The sequence below is a fragment of the Triturus cristatus genome, chromosome 3_2, assembly GCF_964204655.1.
Source record: "Triturus cristatus chromosome 3_2, aTriCri1.1, whole genome shotgun sequence".
Classification (NCBI taxonomy): domain Eukaryota; kingdom Metazoa; phylum Chordata; class Amphibia; order Caudata; family Salamandridae; genus Triturus; species Triturus cristatus.
Window position 1 is genome coordinate 117,490,630 of NC_140584.1, and position 23,980 is coordinate 117,514,609.

Here is a 23,980-nt window from a genome sequence, read left to right on the forward strand (position 1 = left end):
TTCCCATTTGGAGAAGTAACAGGAATTAATCGTCTAACTATTTTACATGTTCTTTAGTCCAGATAGGATTTGTGGACTTTTGCAAAAGATTTTTGAAAGTTTAGAGGTGAGGCTGAAAAATAGTACTCAGGAGTAGAAAGAATTGTTACAGTGTCTAAAGTATTTTGGGTGATTTGAAGGCATTTTTTTAATAATAGTGCCAAAGGAGTTGTGGATTAATTGCAAATGGGCAGTGAAGTGGGCAGATAGAGAGCTGCAGAGAAGTGGTTCGAGTTTTGAGCTGTTGAATATGATTTAGGATAAATATTTTGTGGTTAACGTTCATGTGAAAGGAAAGGTTCCTGCAAAACAAGTTAATTTGTAATAAATCATGAGAACTGCTCACAATGCAAAAGCGTCAGTGCATGCATTTTATGGGATCAGTGGAGGATTTCAGGCAATATTTTGGAATGGCGGATCCAACAAAAGAAGGTGCCTCTCGATTTGTTTCAGCTTTTGGGTTGGGTTTGCATTCGAACTTAAGCTCACATCTTCATCAGAGTGTGATGAGTTGGCAAGCAAAATCACTCAATTAAATATAGCCCTATGCCAAGTATTGTAGTGATGATTGCGAATCTAAAAATAAATCTGTGAAAGAGAAATTAAAGTTGACACAAACTGACTGCTTTCAGGAAGGACAGCAAGGATTGCCATCTCACGGAGTTTGGGTACAGTATCAAGATTATTCTAGAGGTAGAGGTGACCTCTGAGGTAGAGGCAAAGGTTCTAATAACAATACAAACAATAGTTTGGTGAGACCTCACATTTGTAGTAAAGAAGGCCATTAGAACAGAAATGATATAGTTAATGTGGAGCCATATGCTCATGAATCTTAAATGGCGTCTCAAGTGAATACTATGCAATTGAATATGAATCCGATTACACATGGAGTTGCATAGTCAATGGTCCCATCCCCAATACACTCAATGCAGAATGTAGAGAATACAAGGTAGTTTGACAGAACTATGCCTTCTGCCTTCTCCACAACCTCTTAAACATTTTAGTACAGTAGGATTGCTCATGAATTTCCAATTTCAGCAAAATACAGCACAACCCCAAGTGGGAAATTCTGTGATAGGTGATTTGGTTCCACAATTTGCTGCTACCCTCTGAGTTCCACAACACCCGCGTCAGTCTTAGAGGTAAGCCAAAATGTCCCATTTGTAGAAAACGTTAGTGGCCATCGTGGATCATATATGTTTGATACTGGTGCCTTCCGTTCCTCAGTGAGAACAGTGGAATTTCCTAACTAACTCCTCTCAGTAAAAAAAGTCCAAGTAGTATGCATTTCAAACAAACAAGTAATAAATATGTTGTCAGCTAATAGTCCAGTTTAAATAAATTCCGCTATAAATGAACATGAATATATGATTAGTGAAACCAGTCCAGTAATCTATTGGGTCATGATTTAATATGTACATTTAATTTTTCATGTTATTGTATACCAGATGGTGTTTTTGCTTAGTCAAAATTCCCAATGCAGGATTCAAAATGAAGTCACATGTGGTATGGCACTTCTCATAGAAGAGAACACACCTTCAGATTAATGGACAGTAAAAAGAGGTATTTGGGATTTTACAGTTCGGGTTGAATAAAAGTCCAAAGCCAGGTCAGACTGCAATGAAATCAAATGCAGAATTTCCATGGACTCCCTAATATAGACTTCTTGTGAAGCTGACAAAGGGATTGCATCTATGATTGAAAAGTTAGTAGAGCAAAGCATTTTGAAGGAGGTTTTCAGGAGCCCATGTAATTTACTGATAATGGAGCTTTGCAAACCTAATTGGAGATAGTAGTTCATTGATGTACCAAGGTACCAAATCTAGCAGTGATTTTATTTCAGTTTCCAGCCAATGCAGAGTGATACGCAGTAAATATATGTTCTGCATTTTTCTCCATTCCTCTGCATGAAGATAGGCAATGTTTGTTTTTCATTTCATTAAAAAAAATAAAGTTATGGTTTGGACTCAATCTCATTCGGTTATGGAGAAATGCCTTTTATTGTCTCTCAAGATCTTCAACACGTGTTGGCATCCTTAACGTTACCTTGTGAATCAGATTTGATGCAACAGATTGAATATTTGATGTTTGCAGCATAAATAAAAGAGTATTTTAAGTTGCATTACTTTATTGAATCATTTTGCTGGTAATGGGCATAAGGCATCTGCTAAAAAACGACAGTATTGGTAGATAGATGTCACTTATCTGGGACATCAAATTCAGAAAGGAGTGAGGATGGAGGCACTGGTAAAGGAACAATTGCATATTTTCTTATATTGTTGGACCCAATTGCTGTTACTTCTCCTAGTTGTTTGAAATCCGTGGGTATAACTATGATTGCAATTACCCAGAGTGGTTTGGTTGTGATGGGTCACACCCAAATGATGTTAGTGCCCCATTCAGTGGAAATACTTTTGATAAGATTAAAGATAAAGTACCTGACCAGTTCAAGTTAGACAAGGTATGAACTGCCAACTCTCACAGCACCAAACCTATCAATTAAAAGGTAGAACAATTGAATCCTGCAATTCTTTCCCACAAACTTTCAAAGATGAGAGTAATGAACAACATGATTATGAACATAAATGCTTGTATGTGACTGAATAATGCACTAAACTAAGAGCTAATCAGGATGTACAACTCAATTCAGATCATTTGATTTTATTGGTAAATGGTGCATGCTTAAGAGGGAATCAAGGCAAATGAGCAGCAGCATCTACAGTTTGCATATTGACATGCTTAGTGGAAACATCTTACTTGTGAAATGTAGCATCTGCCCGGGTAGCTGAATTGAATGCCATTACCAGAGCTTGCTGCATAGCCTAAGAATCCAGTGTTACAATATTTACTGATAATATTGTTTTGTTGTAGTCCATGATGTTGGCCAGTTGTGTTTATGATCTTGGCTGCCACCACAATTCAGAATGGACCTAGCATTCTCCATTTTTTTATGCATTGAATTTGCCATCAAGAGCATCTGCGGAGAAGTGTTCAGCACATACACATTGTAGTGACAGGATAACAATGGACAATAGTTTTGTAGACAATTTTTAAAGATTTTAAGTAACAAATGACACTGTGATATCGAAGAAGACGTATTGGAAGTAAGACATAATTAAAATTGTTCTCAATTGTGTGCCCATTCAAACAGTGGCTGAATGAAAAGATGTAAAAACGTGAAATGTCAGATGAGGAAATGAAAAAGTGGGGAAATGCAGGGTACACACGAGGTCTGGGTAATTTGTGGGTAAGTACAGATCAGAGATTTGTCTTGCCAGATTAATTTCTACTGCAGAGCGTAAGGTGTTATCACGAACCAAACAATGTGGGATGCAATAGGATGATGAGGGTTTTAAAATAAGATTGATTTAGCCTTATTCAGAACTATTGCAGGAGTTTTTTGTCAGGCATGTATTGTTTGTCAACAAAATAATATTGGAAAGAACTCGTTTATAACTATGAGCCATGTCGAAAAAACAGAAGGTACTTTTACAAGACTGCAGAATGATTTTGTAGAAATGCCATAATACAACAAATTGAAATACATCTTAGTAATTGTTTGCCAATATAGTTTGAGGCATATCCAAAAAGGAGGTGTGTTGAACTGACAGTTGCAAAATTATTACTTAGGAAATGGATTTCTAGATTTTGAATGCCAATGCAATTGAATTGGATAAGGGAACACACTTTCAAAATGAAATCATGAGAGTTTTGTGTGCCACTCTAAAGATTGATCCGAAGTTTCATTGCAGTTATTCTTCAGGCATGTCTGGAGTAGTGTAAAGACTTAGGGGCTTACATTGATGGCAATCGGACAGACCACTGCCCGCTGTCACGACGGTCAGGTGACAACTCCACAAGCTGGCCGTGGTCAAAATGACTACATTATGATGTGACTGCTGTGCTGGATGTGGCCCAGGAAAAGGGCAGCAGCACAGGCCGCCATGGTAAGGAGTACTTCCTGCACATTCATGCACCCTGCGCCAAGCACCATGTAGCACATGTCACACAGTGCATGGAGGTACTTGGGGCACTTCAAGAGCCCCCTTGGCCACTTTACAGTGGCCCAGGATGGATGGGGCTCTGTTTGGGGCCCCCAAAGTCCCTTTTTGACAGCCTTTTCCTGGTGGTCTACCCAACATGAAAGGGCTGTCGGAAATGGGTATTGTCGGAATCCCAATGGCAGTGCCTGCCTCAGCACAGCCTCCATTTGGGAACATGATACCAACTGCCGCCCCGTCGGGATCACTGATCCTGGTGGAGGCGGCAGTCTACTCTGCCCAACGGGTGTCCGGCCGCCAGCATCAAAATGCTGCCATTAGACCTCCACTGACGGCCTTTCAGTGTGCAGTCTGACTGCCAGCAAAATAAGCCCCATAAGAGTTCGGTCTCGACTGTTCCCATGAGGCACAGAGCCAAGACTGATTTGCATATGGCTGGGTCGAAACTGGGGTGTTATGGTGAGCAAAAGAACAATGGATTTAATCCAGATCTCTTGACTGGGAGTGAAAGTATGATTTATTCAGTATTCCATTCATCATTTGTTTGTGTAGCACTTTTCACCCTAAGTGGGATAGGTTTGCCCAGATGTGGGTCCCTTGCTCACTGTGCCACTGGATTCAAGCTAGCCTGGCTGATGAAGGGTAATACCAAGAAACCGGTCCCAGGATGCTTTTTTCTGGTCTAGGGAGGACCTGGCTTGACAGTTCGGTCTGGACTGTTTCCATGAGGCACAGGGTTAAGACTGATTTACATATGGCAGGGTCTAAACTGGGGTGGTACGGTGAGCAAAATAACAAAGCATTTAACCCAGATCTCTTGACTGGGGTGAATGAATAATTTATTCAGCATTCTGTCCATCATTTGTTCGCGCAGCACTTTTCACCTGATGTGCAGGGCAGATGCTTCACAGCTCCAATCGAAGCCCATTCCAGAGCAGGGTGGATCCGGATCCAGCCTTGGCTGCAGCTGCAGGGCAGGAGCTACCACCTGCAATCACTCAGCCTCACCTGCACTTTGTGAGGCCCCCTCCATGGCCAGGGGGGCCCATCCACTGATATCATCTGGCACGGCCAAACCTAGATGGCTCAAACTTCTGCTCCACCAGAAGAGACATTGTCCGTGAGTCGCTCACAAGCCGCAGACAGGAGTACTGGAGCAGCCATTTTACACCTGGCTCACTGCTCAATCAGTCTGTGCAGCACGGACCCTGCAGCTCTACTGTCGCCCCTAAGAGGCCAGAGGAGGATTGCCAGGGCACCACAGTTGTCAGGAGTCAGGGAGGGGGTTCCTTTATGGTTCATGTCTGGCAGTATAGGAAGAGATTGAAGTCAGGTTGTGGGAGCTTTGTTAAGGCTTGACTCACCATCTTGGATTTCTTGGCAAGACCCCATTTTATACATTTTAAATAGTAATTTATAGTGTCATAGTGGGTTGTTGGGTCTGTAGGTGGATAGGTTGGAAAGTTAACTAGGAAATAAATGAATACAAATTATTTAATATATTTTATTTCATGACATCATTGATATTTGTCATGTAATTTAGGTAATAGTGATTTATTTTCATTATATGTTATTTGCAGGCTGTTGGGTTTGTATGGGTACAGGGTGGGAAGTTAATATAGATATGTAAATTTTGAAATACTTATTTCAGATGTGGGATGCTAGAATTATAGGAGTTTAGGGTCGGAAGGTAATTAAGTAATAATGAATTAACCTTCATTATGAAATTAGTTTTAAATATGTCATTTACAGAATAGTTATCTTTTTAGTTATATTTTTAGGTGCAGACTGCTGGACTTGTAGGGGTGCAGGGTGGGAAGTTAAATAATTGAATAACAGTTATTTATTAATTGTTAATTAATGTTTATTGATTAGTAGTTATGTCAATTGACTGAGGGATTTTAATTGTTTTAATTCATATATTATTTATTAACACTTTAATAGTTTTTCGAAATTTATGAAGTTACTCATACATGTAATATGTTTAAAGTGAATTTTTTTCCCTACGCTTTATTGGACTGCAGTAAGAATAGCAAAATGAACCTCTTTGCATTTCAACACTTTCCTTACTTTTCCGCTGTTTGGAGAGGGAATATTAAATTTCACCCTTCCGAAATGTAATGCTTTCCCTACCGTTGCTGAGACTGGAGTAGGAAAAGTGAATTGCACCCTTCAAAATCAAACACTTTCCCTAATGTTGCGCTGACTGGAGTTGGAATAGTAAATTTCATTACTCTCAAATTCTACACTTTCCCTACTGTTGCAGAGACTGGAGTGCGAATAGTAAATTGTACCCTGCCATGGTCCAAAACGTTCCCTAATGTTGCACTGACGGCAGTTTGAATAGTACATGTTATCCCTCACAAATCCTACATGTTCCCTACTATTGCACAGACTGGTGCGGAAATATTAAATTTTTCTCCTACAAATTCCATCACTTTCCCAACTGTTGTGCTGTTTGGAGTGGAAACAGGATAATTTTACCCCTTTCAGAATCCGACATAGGCATTAAATAAAATATTAAAATGTTGAAATTCAAAAAACACATTTACAAAAAATACCATAAACCTTTGTGTGCCTATATAGGTATATATTATTTATAGTATTAACCATTAGTGAAAAATACATTATATAAAATTTCTATATTAAAATATGTAACATTTAGTACTTTTTCAGTTCAAAAGTGAGTTTATTAAAGAAATGTGAGATAAAGGTACATAAAATCTTCATACAATAAGTAATCATATGAGTTAGGTTGAGACGTAGTGAGCAAAATAGTTAGACGTAAACATTATATTAACATGACTGAAAGAAGGGTAAAAATATACAAACAAATAAAAACTAAATTGGTGTATGTTGCAAGGTAAAATATGTCATACAGAAAATGCATTAATAATTTTAATATGAACAAATTGATATCTAATCAACGTGTGGAAAGTCAGGGCAGTTGAGAAACTTCCTGCTGTAGAGGGGCTAGGGAAAAGGATCCTTTTGTGCTGGCATTTAAGAACGATGTGACAGGTAGCCAAAGATGTAAGCGTTTCTATGCCATATGGATGGGATGTACAAAGGCTGTATCCAGTCTATGATTATAACAAATGGCGCACCACCAAGCCTGATAGGATAATTTGGTGAGATCCTTCCAGTTTTTTGGTTATTTGCTGGAAGGCAACTGCTAACAGAAGGTCTATGATCTTTTTATGAGAATGGCAGTCAGCCCAAGCTGGAAATAAGCTCCCTAAAAATATATGTATGACTGTAAAAGGAATTGTGGATCCAAAGATTGTGTTAATCTGGGACCAGATGCTTGTCCAGAATTTATGAACAAACGGGCATGTGAAAAGCAGATGATTCAAATCAGCAAGTGGGGAGGAACATGTCCAGCAAGTATCGGAAAGGCCATTGTGTCTTTTGCTTTTGGGCACAACAGAAGTCTATTATAAACAAAAAAGAGTGTTTGCCTCTCATGAGGATTTCCTAATCTTAGCACAAATCTTGTTCTAAAAGGTGTAGACCAATACACTCTAAATCTTGCTCCCATGAAAGCTCTGTTTTAGTTTTTTCTCTAATGAATTGCGAGCTACGTAAACGTTTGTAGAGAACAGAGGCCTTAGGATAGATGCAGAGAAGGTTATGTAACCCATTCACAGGAGAAGGAGTAGTATCGTTGGAGGTTAAAAGTTGAGACTGAATAGCCTGGAGGTTTTGCCGCAAAAGTGTGTATTCCGACTGAATTGACACGGGAGATTGAATACTTGGCGAGCTTGTGAGAAAGGCATGACCTCATCTTGTACAAAAAGCTGGTGAACCCAAATTAAACCTTTTTGTCTCCAAGACTTCCAGTACACAGGCTTACCAAGAATCAGTGACATCTTGTTGTGCCATAGTGTGGATCCCAGAAAAGAGTCTAAAGTTGTAAGGTGTCGAAGTGTCAGGAGCTAAAGTTTTGCAAGTGTAATGAAGTATAGGGGTATATATAGATTTAAGTTTGTGGGTAAAAGTTAAACATTCTCAAAATGAGTAAGGAGTAAGGAAAGAACGTTCAAATTTCACCCACAAGGGACAATCCTGAAGAGACTCAGAAAGCCATCTGGAAGATTGGCGAAGCAAAAACGATTTTTGGTAGGAGGGAAAATCTGGAAAGTTGACACCACCCTCTGATGTTGGCTTTGAGAGCTTTTACAAGGACATGTAAGATTTCTTGTTGCTTCAGAGAAAGGAAGATAACTCTGAGTTTATCCTCTTATAAAATTTTGAAGGAATGGGCATCGGGATGTTGGACAATGTGTAGAGCATAATGGGGTGATCATCATCTTAATGGTGTCCAAACAGCCCCACCAGGATTAGTATAAGGGGTGACATTTAGCAGTCAGTGTTGAAATTCTCTATATGCATTTATCCTTGCAAAAGGAAAGTGTTGCTTTGAGGGAAGGGGTGAAGTATACACCTAGATATTTTATGTAGTTAGTGCTCTAAGTGAAATTGGAAGCAAGAAAATCTTCTTTGAAAGCATATTTAGTTAATGGCATTATTTTGCATTTGTCTCTGTTCAGTTTGTAACCAGATACAGAAGCAAAGGAATCAACCTTTTGCAAGAAAGCAGGGATAGAGTGCTGGGTTTGTGATAAAAATAATAAAACAGCATCAGCATATGCCACCAGTTTAATTTGTTGTTCCTTGAACTCGTAGCCATGAATAGCTGGATTTTGACGAATCCTGGATAAAAAAGGCTCTAAGGCTAATTTAAAAAGAAAAAGGGACAATGGGCAACCTTGACGTACACCTCTGCCTAAATTAAAGTATGAGGATATACCGCCATTTACATACACTGCTGCCCATGATTGTGAATAAAGGATGGAAATTAAAGAAATTATTTTGCGTCCAAAACTGAACCATTTAAGTTTTTGAAAGAAATAGAGCCATTCAACTCTATCAAACGCCTTTTCCGCGCCTAAGGCTATGGCTGCCAATGATTGAGGCAAGTGGGAGGATTTGGATAATATATAAAAAGAAAATTGGGTGTTGTCTGTAAGGAGGTGGCCTTTAACAAATCCAGATTGTTCTGCTTCTAGTAATCGGGGTAAGTAGGACTCCAGACGAATGGCGAGGGCTTTGGAGAAAATGTTATAATCAATATTTACTAATGAAATGGGTCTGTAGTTCTTGCAATATCGTAAGTCTTTGCCTTGCTTAGGAATGAGGCAAATTAGGGCATCTGTTAAAGATCCAGAATATCTGGCAGAGTGCAAAAAAGAGCCTACGAGATCTTGAAATTTAGGTATTAGTAGATGTGCAAAATGCATAAAAAACTCAACAGTGAAGCAATCTGGTCCTGGGGCTTTGTCTTTTTTAAGCGCCTGCAAAGAATCTAAGAGTTTTTTGGGGGATAAATCAGCCTCTTATGAGGTGAGATCTAAGTGAGTCTCAGAGGGATGTGAAACACCAGAAAGAAACTGAGAAATGTGCAATTCTGAAGGAGAGTTATCTGATGTGTAAAGTGTTTGGAAAAAGAGAGGAGTTCACCCAAAATGTCAGCATCTTTAAATTTCAACGTTTGTTGGTCATCCATGATTGACTCTATCTTAATCCTGTTGTGTTTAACTTTCCAATAATTAGCCAATATTTCCCAGCCTTGTTCTGACTACCGTAAAACTTTGCGCTATATTTTAATAAATAGGCAGAAGCATTATTAGTCGACTCTTGATTAAATTGAAACTTGGCATTTATGAGTTCGGATAAGCATTCTTTTGTCTTAGAAGAATAATAGGAGTACTCCAATCTCTTTTCTTAGTTAAAAGGTCTTTGGTTAATTGGTAGGATATTTTACGTTTTTAGAGGCAAAGCTAATAATGAAATCCCGAGCAGCAGATGGAAAATGAAAATGTATCAGTTTGGTTAAATTAAAAATATTCATGAAAAAAGGAACCAAAGGAGGAGGTACATTTTGGATCTAAAAGAAGAGCATTATTAAAAAGCAACTTCTTGAGTGTATTAGGTTTTTACAACATGTCCAATTGAATGGAAATGGGGCGTGATCAGATTTCAGAATAGAGCCATATCTGCATCTGTTTGGGATTGGGAGATGTTATGAGATATAAAACAAATTAGCTATTCCTGATTGAATGTGGTGGGCCGGAGAGTAATAAGTATATTCTTTTGTAGTAGGATTGCAAAGTCTCCAATCATCAATAAGCTTGTACTGTTTAAGAGGTTGGGTAAAAGATTTATGTGACTTGTATGGAACAAAGGAGACCATTGAATTGCGATCAATGAAAGGATCGACAACTTGATTGCAGTCGTCAGCAAGGATAAAGTTATCATCAATAGAGTGTGAGATATGTTAAGCAAAGGATGTCCAAAAAGAGGGATCAGCAATGGTAGGAGCATAAATATTGAATGAAGAGATCGGAGCACCTCCAGTTGACAATTGTGTACACAACCACCTTCCTTCATTATCAGAATTCTGGGAAAGTACTTTAACAGAGAGCGATTTATGACAAAGAGTTAAAACCTCCATCACTTTTGATATCTCCTGGTGAAGAAAAGACTTCCCCTACCCATCCCATCTACAAAGGGCGATATCACCCTTTAATTTGGCCTGTGTTAGAACCTGTTGTCTTTTGATGGGGGAATTCAAACCCCTGAAGTTCCAGAAAACAATTTTCAGAGGCATGAACATAATACAAAACCAAGAGAATACACCAATCTAGATAAACCAGCAAACAACTAGAAAAAAAACCATGTAACAACCCAACTATATAATGTAGTAACCATATAATTCATAAAAAATAAAAGCGATGAATGAAAAAACAAATATGAAACAAGAAGTAGATACAAAGAAAAGAGGTTAAAGAGGAAAGGGGAAGGGAAGAAGAGCCAAGATAAAAGAATATAAGAGCAGATAAAAAACAGAAGAGGGGGAAAGAGAGACAGGGACAGGGAAAGGAGAACATACCTAGAAAAACCATATGAGGGTGAGGGGGTGAAACCACAAAGAACATACAACACACCCAAGTTCGACCGAACGACTGACGGGGAGGGACTGCATCACATGTGACGAGAAGACAAGGCGAGCACGAACATCAACAAATCTGCAAGAAAAGGGAAAAAGGGAAATATTAAACAGGGAATTATAATGAAATAATAGGTAACAACCAAAACAAACACTTTGGAACTAATCAGCTGTAAACGAAAATACCAAAATAGTAGCATGGTAATAAAAGAGAAGAAAAAAAGATGCATCAATGGGGGACTGGGAGGTCGAAGCTCCAGAGAAATCCATGGTTTCTGTTTTGCAAGAGTTGATTAAGCTCTGTAGCTTGATTGGATCCTCATAAGTTGTAGTTTTTTTTTTGCAAGTAACCTTGAAAAAGCAAGGATAAAAAAGTCCATTTCGGGCTCCCAAAGAGCGTAGGTCAGGTCTCAGGTTAAGGAACTCTTTGCGTCTATTGGCAGGATCTTTGGCATAATCTTGAGAGAAGAATAAATTAGACCCTGACCACACAATGCGTGGAATTGACTTGGCAGTATTAAGAACTTTTAATAAGTCAGTATACTCAAGGAAGTACAGGATAACTCCTCTTGGTCTCCGTGAGCTTGACATACCCGATGGTTGTCGGCCTAATCTGTGGGCTCGCTGGATATTAAGTGCAGGGTAGATTGAGCAACTTAGGGAAAACATTCTTAAAGAAAACGAGTGGTTCACCACCCTCTGTTCCTTCCGGTAAACCATAAATAAGAAGATTGTTTCTTTTATCACGGTTTTCAAGGTCATTGACCTATTTCTGAAGTGAAGAAACTTATGATTGCAATATATTGACTTTACCATCAGTGACTCCAATAGATGATACATTCTTCTCCACTGCTGTAAGTCATTCTTCCATTTTAGAGCAGTTGTCTGTGAGGACCTGAAGTTTATTATTCCTGTCTTCCATAAAAGGACTTAGGGAGCGAATCTCTTCCAACAGCAGGTCAAGTGATGCAGAAGAGGAAGATTTTGGTGGTGACAGGGGGTCCTTCTTTAAGCACTTTGTGGCTGCTTTCCCTTCTGTTTGAGGGATAGGGTTTGAAGAAGAAGACCCCTTTGATAAAGATACCAGAGAATCTTCCATTTTAGAGGAATCAGAAAATATCTTAGAGTTTTTGATAAAGGACAACGCAGAGCGTGATGCAGGTGGTCCCAGTTTTCTCAATCTTCCCATAAGATGAGACAGTGTAAGTATGAATTAAGGGAAAAGGAATTCCGATTAGAGATGGAGAGAGGAAAAAAGTTATGTTGAGGAGCTCTATACTTTTCTTCTCAAACAAACAGAAAGCCGCATTGGCATACACCACATTTGTTGAAAGTAATGTCAAGTGCCAAGTTCAGTAAAAATAAATAAATAAAAGCATCCATGCAAAGAAGTGGTTGCTTTGAGTTTCCTTACCAGGCTGCAAAGCCTCAGCAACTAATCTGAAAAACAAAATGGCGGCAACACATAGCAGCTTCCTGAGGGAAGTAAAACGCTATAAAGTCAAAAAGTCATCACAGTTGATACTCTTGGCACAAGAATTATAACGGTACTGCATGTGTGAATACAAACAAGAGAGAAAGTCGTTTTGAAAATTTGCCAGCACTAACGTTTCATATCGAGAATGCTCTGTGTAATGCATTCAAAAGGGCGGCTGCAATCATCGTAACTCCGATGTGGGAACTTGCAGCTCTTAAAAGTGAGTCCTGGAGTGTTGGAATTTACACCAAAGGATATTTTCCAGTTCAGGACGACATCCGCTGCCTAGAACGCCTTACCAATTGTCCAAGAATCACGTTTTACAGCAGTCCATCTGCGCCGCACTGAGGAGCCTCACTTGGGTGCCGCCATCTGCAAGGGGATCCAAGCCACACCCCCAACATTTAGTACTTTAACTCTATTTATTTAAAAAAATCAATTTCCTGTCTACTTATGGACAATGTTAGTGTCAACATTTTTGGTACACTATTTTTGTACTTAAAAAATATTGTACCAGAAAATTTCCGGGTTTATGGTATTTTTTTTTTTTACATTTCTGTCTGTAATTATCGATATTTATTTATTGTCAACTTTCTCCGCATTTATCTATATTTATTATGGGTGTTGTGAAAAAACATAAAGCTGAAACTTGTATTTTTCCACATTTATTTAACCAAGAAGTATGCAGTCATGCTTGCATGCCTGCCAGATTTTAGTGATATAAACACCTGCAGAGCATACATCAATGCACTTAAATGAAAATATGCACATTTCAGTATCATCATTGTGCAAATCTACTTCCGCTGTTTGAGCCTCTTTACTAAAATTACTTTATTTTTTAACCCCCTTACCTATCAATCCACGCAGTTATTGGCCTGGCAGCCATGGCAAAATGTATTTAGAATCACTGAAAAAGCACCCAATTTCCGTTTTTATCCACATTTAAAAAATAAATACAGACTAGAAAATAAATGTTTTTCTTGTTGTATTCATCTGTAAAAATCAGTAAAAACGGAAAACAGGGAGTCTTAATCACAAGTATAGGAGCACAATATTGGGGTACCGTAAAGCATAATATTGCCACAATATTTTCGTCAACGTTTGTGCTTACCAAATGCGATATTGGTACAGGTGTGCCGTGTGCAAACAGGGAAAGTGCTTCCTATTAGGTTGAATGTGCTATCTTGGAGGCAGTGCATTCAAGTGAAATACAGAGCAGCTGCTTGAAAGTGGCGCTATCTTTCACTGTGTAGGTGGCACCTGCCTGCACTTTAAAGTAGGGAGAGGCTGCACCCTCCAGCAAATAGATGTCTGGGGGGTCCCCGCTTGGCCCACTCCAGAGTAATACCATCAGGGGGCGCACTGACAGTGCACCTCCTGGCAGCTTCTTAACTCTGCGCCCAGATCCATAATATGCCAAGGGCACAACGGAAAGAGATTTCCTCATTTCCATGGGGCCATCCCCCTGTGCAAATAAGGTAATGCCCTCTTGAGATAGAGCAGGCACAACATGTATGCCAGTGCTATCTGTATTACAAAAAGGGCTTCACAAGCTTCTGCTGCCCCCTCTGTAATACCAAATTGCCCTGGGGTGCACAAAGCGTGCATAAACACCCAAAAATGGGGACAAAGGGGTGAAGAGGAATAAAGGCAAGACTGAACAAAGGGCACACCTGGGGCACATTATAAGGCTGAGGTGGCATATGCTATTCCATATATAGATCTAGCCAAATTTCTGTCTGGTTTCTGATTTGCCAATTTGCCAATTTGTATTCACAAAATTGTTGGTTTTTATTACTAAAATGCAAAATCTCACTAGGAGAGACTACAAAGAGCATTGGACTTTTGGATATCAGGCCTGCCATTAATTTTCATGGTGGCTATGCTGAAACCAAATAATTCAATTTTCACTAAATCATCTCCAATAGCAAATTGTATATGTTTATATAAGCAATACTTTTCAGTCAGTTGTCACTTTGTCATCAATCACATTTTTTCACAGAGTTATATATCCTATATCCTATCCTGTGAGATCATTAACAAATATTTCAGTGACTGTAACCTGCTCGTTGCTGTGATTCTCCCCCTTGCACCTCTTTTCCATTATCTGCAGAAGGACAACTTTTCAGCTACCATAACCTCCGACAGGCTGAGATTGGTGTGGAAGGCTTTTTAAAATTCCTCATTCTTGATCATGCAGCACTAATTAACTTATGTTTGTTTGAACAAACTAGGATGACCCAATTAGATTTTTTGCAGATATTTGTTTAAAAATCAAAAAATCTTCACTTATGATAGCTCATAAATATCTTAACTCAGCAGCTAAGTGGTTTGACTCTCCGCATTCGGCTGCTTAGAAACTATTTTGGAAAAACCTGAAAATTAGAACCTGCTCGTAGCTGTGATTCTCCCTCTTGCACCTCTTTTCCATTATCTGCAGAAGGACAACTTTTCAGCTACCATAACCTCTGACAGGCTGAGATTGGTGTGGAAGGCTTTTAAAAATTCCTCATTCTTGATCATACAGCACTAATTAACTTATGTTTGTTTGAACAAACTAGGATGACCCAATTTGATTGTTTGCAGATATTTGTTTAAAAATCAAAAAATCTTCACTTATGATAACTTGCAATTATCTTAACTCAGCAGCTAAGTGGTTTGACTCTCCGCATTCGGCTGCTTAGAAACTATTTTGGAAAAACTTGAAAATTAGACCAAAGGATACTCTAGTGATTTTAGCATGTTACTAATGCTTTTCAAGTAAGGCAGTTATTGAAGTTATAGCAGTTATTAAAGTTATGAAAAATGTCTAAATAGAAATGTCATTCTATAATGCTGGCCTTCGAGTGTAAGAATGTTAAATTATTTTGAAGTGCTGTTAGAACCATCGGGGATAGTGATGCTAATACGTCTAGCCTAAGGGCCAAATTACAATTTTTGATGCAGTACGAGCGGGTGGTACACCACCGCCGCGCTTCTGCTGCACCAAAGCCGTGGTCAGGCAACCCATCAGAGTTTCCTCCAGTCTGGCAGGCTTTTTATGGCATTCTAATGGTGGTGCCTCTAAAACTGGGCACCATAATGGGAACGCCAAATACCGTTCCTGCACAGCAAGTTAACTGGCATGGATGCACACGGGGGACACATGTTGTGCCGCCCTGTGTGCATCCACAAGGCCTGAAGCATCAGGGGTCCCTGTAGGACACCCTTTGATTCCTCTCCACCAAGGTTTTCATGGCAGTGGAACCAGCATGATAACCATGGCAGAGAGGAAACTCGTAATATGCTTTGTGGGACCACAACTTTGGATATTTTTCACTAACAAGACAATTTTTCATACTTTTTAAATAACAGGCATCCTGCCCTATGGGCATTTAGGGCCTACCTTATTGGTGATTTTCAAGTAAGGCTCCAAGTTTTCCATTTTAACAGATTTTTCCAGATGAATACAGACAGAAAACAATGTATTTCCTGTCTGTATTTATTTTTTGAAGCAGACAAATACTGAAAATTGTGATTCTAATGAGTGACTTTCCATTTTGACTGTTGTGAATGACAAGACAACAGACAATTAGATAGATAGCAAATGGAGTTGATGGAGTTAAAAAACAGTTTAAGATAGCTTTAAATGCAGACATATGTTAAAATATAGTTGTAGTAAACTGGTAATACTTACCTGTACGTATAGTGTTTTGCTAAATTTGGCTGCTGAATTTGCTAAAACGTGACAGGCATCTAAGCATGAATACATGTTTATCAGTTAAATAAAAGTGGAAATATAGCAATTTTGACTTCATTCATTCACAAACCAAAAAATGAATATGGTATAATAATGATAAGATGGACAAAAAATAAATATGGATAAATACACACAGAAATGTAAAAATACCATAAAACCAGGAGCCCTACATATAAGTATTAAAAAGGAGGATTAAGTTCTAGCAAAATATTTATTTTGACACGTTTAATTCGTGCATTGAAATCTACACACCCAGGCTGCAGAGGTAGAAATAGAGACATGCTTTGCATTGGCACTTTAGTGGTCTCATGATATGTGATGCACCCAACTATTGACAGGTAAATTATAGGCCCTGGGTACCCTTTGTACTATATACTGGAGACTTATATGTAAGTTTAAAATAACAATGTTACATGTTTTAGGTGTCAAAGCACATACACTGGGCACTGGACAGAAGTGTGCAGAGTAAAGAAAACAGCAACAAAAGAGAGTGACCACACAAAAATGGGCATTCCCCCACATAAGACTATATATGTCATTTGGATTTGAAGACACAAAAGTTACAAGTAGAGTCTACAGTCACCAGAAAAGTGTTGTATATAAAAGCACACAGAGCTCATGACAGATATTAAATTATTCACTAATATACTTATCTGCATAAAAGCTATGTTGTTTTGCTTTCATGTGCTAATGCATGCAACCAGAAACGCCACCACAGCCTGCAACGAGGGGACTACAACCCCCAGCCACCAACGTGGACGACGCGGCAAACAGATGCACCTGGAGGCGCACAAAGCCGCTGCCAGTCTCCTGCAGCACGGGAACCAGAATCGCCGCAATAGCCTGCGACCAGGGAACTACAGACCCCAACGCGTCCGACGTGGCAAACAGATGCGCCAGGAGGTGCATAAAGCCGCTGCCGGTCTCCGCAGCGTGAGACGTGCGTGGGCGAAGACCAGGCCAAGGGCAGGCCTGTCTTCCCCCATCAATGACCTGAAGATGCTGAGCCGAGCCAGGTCTCTTGGCTCTTGTTACCGGACCAGGCTACGCCTTGATAACAGCTCTTGGTTGGAGTGAGTCCTTAATGGCAAGAATAAGGTACATTGCACGTTTCCTTTGTATGGAGACCTATGACTGTGTTATTCCTGGTTTACATTTTCCGGCCCCTTTATCTTAACTCAGGAAGTGCCCCCTGTGTTCTCCATCTGACCCCTGAAGAAACAGTTATCTTGTAGTTCAGATCATATAAGACAAAGCATCTCCCGACTGATTAATGATGGGTTAAAGGAAACAGGCCGTCGGACAAGGAGGTTCACTAGGAACCAACGTAGCTGGGCCAGCTGGGACCATAGACTCCTTTTTAACTAAAGCGGCAAACGTCATCAGGAAGCAGATAGCCCTAACTGAAAAAAGGCTGTCCATGGAGTCTGAGAAATTAGCATTGGCATCTGTAAGGGATGGAGACATGATGAAGGCAATGAGGGTCCTGGCAGGAGAAAGGTCCCCCCTTATGTCGCGACCCCCATCGACAGTAGACCAAATGGTGGAGGCAGAAACATCTATTTTTACCCCTGCAGCCATTCTGAAATTGGATGAAGACTCAGATTGCCCGCCCACTAAAAGAAAGAGAACTGGTGGCAGGAGAGCATTGAGAAAATCACAGCGGTCACAAATAACCCCACCTCCAGCTGACCGTAATTTGGAACTATTGTTGGACAATCTCGCTGTAAGGCTAGAGAGTTAGACTAAAAGATCTGTTAGCACCCATATTTTAAAAACTGGAAGAGACTGAGCTGAAAATTAATTCTTTTGTCTCCATGTATAACAACTGTCCCCCAAGGCATGTCACAGCAGCTGGGGGGAGGAGGGGCCCTTGTCTGGTGGTGCGACCAAAGACCACCAGGTGAACAATACCCAAGAAGCAGCAGCAGTGCCTTTAACCAGTAAATCGAACGCTTACGAGCTGATCATTGTACTTCAGGTGGCCTACACGGAAGGGCAGGAAAATTTCAATGAGGGTCCACCATCTATACACTCTTTCTCCCCCCAATACAGCCAAGGCTGATAACCATTGTATACTTGACCTCCCCCCCAATCAGTGCCTCTATTTGCTGTTTTATTAGGGGTTCCCACACTCACACCAGGCGCCAAGGAAACTTCTTTGGATCTCATCCATAAGACCACTCACTGGTGTAATAACAACGTGATTAACGGTCCTAAGATTTACTCCGACATCAATATGGCCAGAAGAGTGGGGTGTATAGGTTATGGGACCAGAAAAAACGTTCAGAAGGATTGCATAGTTGTTAACTTCAAGAATCAAATGCAGGCTAAAGCACTGGCAGGTTGCCAATTTAAGGACGGCACCAAGACCAAAATTAGAACAGTCGACTTATAGTCTTTTTATCCTTTTAAATGACCCCTATCAAATCCCCAATGGCAGTTGCCGTTTAAGTTGGTCAAGTCTATTCAAGATGGAAATGTGAACCCAGTATTATCTCTGACTAATCGTTATCTACCCCTAGCCTGCCCTGAGAGCCTTGACGAAAATGATTAACTACCGTCGGCGGCTGGAAAAAACCTAGGGCAAGATGTCGTCATTGAATGCTTCCATTAAGCCATGTGTATCTGCTCATACACTTCCACCTTTGTTGGATAATCCCTCTAATCCTATTTCTACCTCAGCCATTCCCGTTGACCCTCTCATGAAAGTATTGTCCTGGAATATAGCTGGTCTCAGGTCAAAGAGGGGCAACATATTTTGGGAACGCTTTCTTGCTACACACCACATTATTGCTTTAAAAGAAAAATGGGAACCCAACAATTGTTTATATTTGGATGGTTTTATTACAGTTTACAAACATGCAATCCCCTCGAACATGGGAAGAGCTGGGGTGGGGTCTTCTTTTAATGTTTTCTCTTAAGCTCTCCTACAAAGCCAAACTGATTGATTGCCGATCAACCCATGTGCTAGCAGTGGAACCGTCATGCAAGAATCTCCCCACCCTGTTAGTGGTTAGTTTTTATAACTCCTTCACCAGATCTCATGAGACTGAACATCTATTAGCCTTAGAGGATTTCCTAGAAACTTACGGGGAAGGAAGACAAGCTTATCATGACACATTAATCGTATGGGATTTTAATATTCATCATTGTTGTCTTAACTGTACTCCCACATTGGAGGAGAGTGATGGTTTTGATCTGTCAAATCATTTTGAGCACACACCATCGGGCACTTTTTTAGAAAGTTTCCTTTTAGCCCATAATTTGCAATGCCTACAGCAAACAGACGCCACTGTCCTGGTCCCCACATATGCAGGCAGTGGTAGCTCTAGCATAATTGATCACATTATGTTATCCACATTATTAGTGCTGGCTGTTAAAAACCTAGGGGCAGATTTACAAGCCCCTTGCTCCACTTTTGCGTCATTTTTCCCATGTTAAAAATGACGCAAAAGTGGTGCAAGGGGCTTGTAATTCTGCCCCCTAAGCTTTACTTGGAACTGCCTCAGTGATCATAATCCTCTAATACTGGATCCCTCCCTCTCGGCCACCATAAAAGGGGGGGTAGCTGGTCAAATCTCTAAAGCTAACATTAGTACTAAACACCAAGCATGGAGACTGAAGTGGGAAAGGATCATCCCGGAGAGTTTCTTAGACAATCTGTATTCCATCTGTGCCCCGGAGTTCCAAGTCTGTATGGATCCCGTCCCACACAATAGAGCCATTCTAGATGCTTTTGACAAAATCACTAAGCAGGTAGCATCCGATGTAACCTCTAAAACTAGAGCTAGATGCCCAAAACCTAAAAGGTGGTTTGACAATACCTGTTCGGCTGCCCATAAGTAACTAAGGGCCATATGTAGGTAAAACTGAAATTCCGAATTCTTAATACCGAATTTTACCGATTCGGTATTAAGAATTCGGAATTTCCGATGTAGGTAAAAATTCGGTATGTGTTACCGATTCGGTAAAAATCACAAAAAAACATTACCGATTCCTTAACACCGATCGGTATTACCGAATCTGTATTACCGAATCGGTAAATACGATTCAGTAATTCAAAACACCAGCAATTGAGGAATCAGCCAATCCTGTGCATCCACCCCACCTCCCAACTAGGAAGTGGCCACACCCATGCAGGTGCACTGAATCTGAACCTTCTGGAGAGGCTGGGAGTGCAGAGGAGGACAGAGGAGCCACTAGAAGAACTTTACCTGTGAAACCTGCACAATGGCTGACAAGGAGACAGACAAAGAAGGTGCTGAGAGGAAGAGAAAGTTAAAGTTCAGTGAAAGGGAGCTCCAGGTCCTAATTGAGGAGGTGGCCAAACAACATTTGAAGCTGTTTGGCAAAAAGTCCCTGCAAGTGGCTGAATCTACAAAACGGAAGATCTGGCTGGGGATACAGGCACAAGTGAATGCTATAGGAGTGACCACCCGGGAAATTGATGACCTGAAAAAAAGGTGGTATGACATCAGGGGCATCACCAAAAAGAAGATGGCAGAGATTAAAAAACAAGCCAGACAGACAGGAGGAGGAAGGAACAGGGCGCCTGCACTGACTGCTCTTGAACAGCTGGTGGAGCCCACCATAGAGCCGGACAGCTTATGCGGAATCGGGATGCAGACAGCTCAGCCAGAGCTGCCAACAAACAAGGTAAGAAGCATGCAATCTGCGCCCCCCATTCCCTATCCCCGTTCCCCAATGAGGCTGTGTGAATACCAATCCAGTACAGGTTTTACTAATCACCAGCAATGCATTCTGGGAGATGTAGTCAGTGGAACACGTATCATGACAGTCATCCCACTGAACACCAAGGCATGTGACACACATCAGTGATAAGCAAGCAGAGGACAGAAAGATAGTGTTCCAGGAATGACAATTTATTATTGCTACGAAGGGCTGCCAGACTAGTGAGCTAATGTACAATTTCTGTCCACAGGTGAGACATCGTGCAGGGCTGCACGAGACAAGGGAGGAAGGGCACCCCGGAAGGAGAGAGTGGAGGAGGCCAGTGCAAGTACAGGGCACACCCCACCACCACCTCCAGCATCACCACCACCGCCAGCATCACCACCTCCGCCAGCATCACCACCACCGCCAGCATCACCAACACTGCTACCATCACCAACACTGCTAGCATCACCAGCAGCAACACCACCGCCAGTGGCAAGACCCAGGAGGCATGCAGTTGCCACTCTACAAGAGATGGAGTCATCCTTGAAAGACACCAGGGGTGGCGAAATTTCGACTGTGCCAGTGGATGGCAGTAATGCAGGGTCGCAGTCCACCTCAGGGAGATCGCACACAGGTGCCAGACGCCGCAGGGCCAGGGAACAAAGTCCACCTTTGCAGGTTGAGGACAATGGTGTATTTGCAGGGCTGGAGGCAAGCATGGTCAAGGTTCACCGCCTGCAAGGGAAGGCAATACAGTCTGTACAGCGGCAAATGAGACATCTGAATTGTAGCATGCATAACATCGAGAAGGGCATCAGCACTATGAACTCCACGCTGTCTGAGGGCATGAGGGAGATGGCGGAGGGTATGAAAGGGATGGCTGAGGGCAAGATGGACATGTCCCAGGCTGTGATGCTGCAGTGCAGCAAACCTGAGGGGGACAGGGTGGCACGGCGCAGGGAGAGGCAGAAGACGGAAAACCATACAAAGGCAGTGAGCTGCCTCGCAACTGCCACATCTCTACTCTGCAGGCACTCCGTGGCTATGCAAGAAGGGATGCAACAGTGCAGCCATGATGTCTCTAGGGGGCTTGTCAACAACTCAGGCTGCCAATACTGGTGCATGTGATGTGGGGGACGCCAAGGAGACTACTAGTCGCAGCAGCATAACGCCCCCTGCAACTGAGACCAGGAGGAGCAGCAGGCGACATGGGGCTGGCACTGGGACCATTGCCAGTGAAGACAGTCTGCTGAGTGAACCCAGCACTGTTGTGCGTGGCCGCAGGTGTTGATGCAGCCCACACTTTGTGTACTCTATTGGGTGACTTAACCCATGACAAGCTCTTAGCGTTGTCACAAATAGGACTGGCAAGTTGAGCCCTTTGTGTAGTGGCGTAGTGCCCAAACATACAACTACATCATTCAAATGCAACTACCGGCTGTGTCTCCTTACTTACTCAGAAGTAGTTGCGTGTGATCTCTGCCCGCCTTTGTCTCCCATCTGGTGCTGGCGCCACTCCTGCTGCGTTGGGCTCTGGCTCAGCAATTTCATCATCATCGTCTTCTGAGTCCGTTAATTCAACCTCTGTGCCTTTCTTAGTGGCAAGGTTGTGCAGCATAGCACAAGTTGCAATGATTTTGCAGCAGATGATTGGTGTGCACTGACGGGCGCCTCTGCTTTTGTGGAGGCAGCGGAACCTGCTTTTCAATAGTCCAAACGTGCACTCCACTACGTTGCGTGTTGTCTTGTGTGCCACATTGTATCGTCTCTCACTCGGGGTTGATGGGTTTAAGTGGGGAGTGAGGATAAATGACCGCACAGCATAAGTGCCATCACCTAGGTGAGAAAGAGAGTGCCATTAATTACAAACACCGACACATTAATCTGCTGTATCCATCAGGGTGTGTCACAATGATTTACCTAGCAGGTATCCTTCTCCAAATTCTCCTGCAGCCAGGCGTGTGTAGATGCCACTGTTCTGGAACATGTAGGAGTCGTGGGTGCTCCCTGGAAATTTGGCCACAATGTCGGTGAGTATGTTGGCTGCATCGCAGATTACCTGCACATTTATGGAGTGGGTGGATTTTCAGTTTCTGTAGATATACTCAGTGGCTGCAGGTGGGCATATTGAAATGTGTGTCCCATCAATGCACCCTATGACATGTGGGAACTGTGCCATTTGGTAAAAGTCTGTCTTGGTTTTCAGCAGTTCCGCCTATGTGTTTGGGAAGCTTCTGTAGTGATGCATTCTCTGCATCATGCCGCCCAGGAACTTCTTGAAGAAACGGGACAGGCAACTCTGTGACACCCCACCTACCGCAGCTATCACCCCCTGGTAACTGCCAGATGCAAGTATGTGTAGGCTACAGAGCACCTGCACATGTGGTGGTATGGTGTGCGCCCTTGTTGTTGGATGATCCATGAGTGGGTGCAAGTCCCTTATCAGGTCCATGATGATTTGGGGGTGTAGCCTGTACCTTTCATGGATCTCAGCCTCAGTCAGCTGGAAGAGTGTGATGAGCTGTCTGTAAACGTGCTCCTCCCGTCTCCAGATCTTCACTCCTGCTGCCTGTAGCCGTAGCCGCCTTGCAATTACATAGAAGTCTGCCATAGTGATCACACGGTTGCATTTTGGGATTGCTTATATACACTTCACCTGATTATCACCTGCTTCCATTCAGTGTTAATTACCGACCCCTAAATACCGAATTTCATGAAATTCGGTATTACCGACTTTTCCTACATCTCTTTTATTGTTTTTACAGTTTCTTATTTACCGATTCGGTAAATTAGGAATCGGTAATTCCGATTCGGTAAATTGGGAATCGGTAATAAGGAATCGGTATTTACTGATTCCTTATTACTGATTCCTTCCCTACATCGCGCATGCCTATATACAGGTCGGTAACGGAGAAATTTACCAAATTCCACCGTTACCGACCGGTATTTGGCCACCTACATCGGGCCCTAAAGCAGGCCCTTATGTAAAACCCAAGGGATGTATATTAATTAGGAGCCTCCGGAAGGCCTAT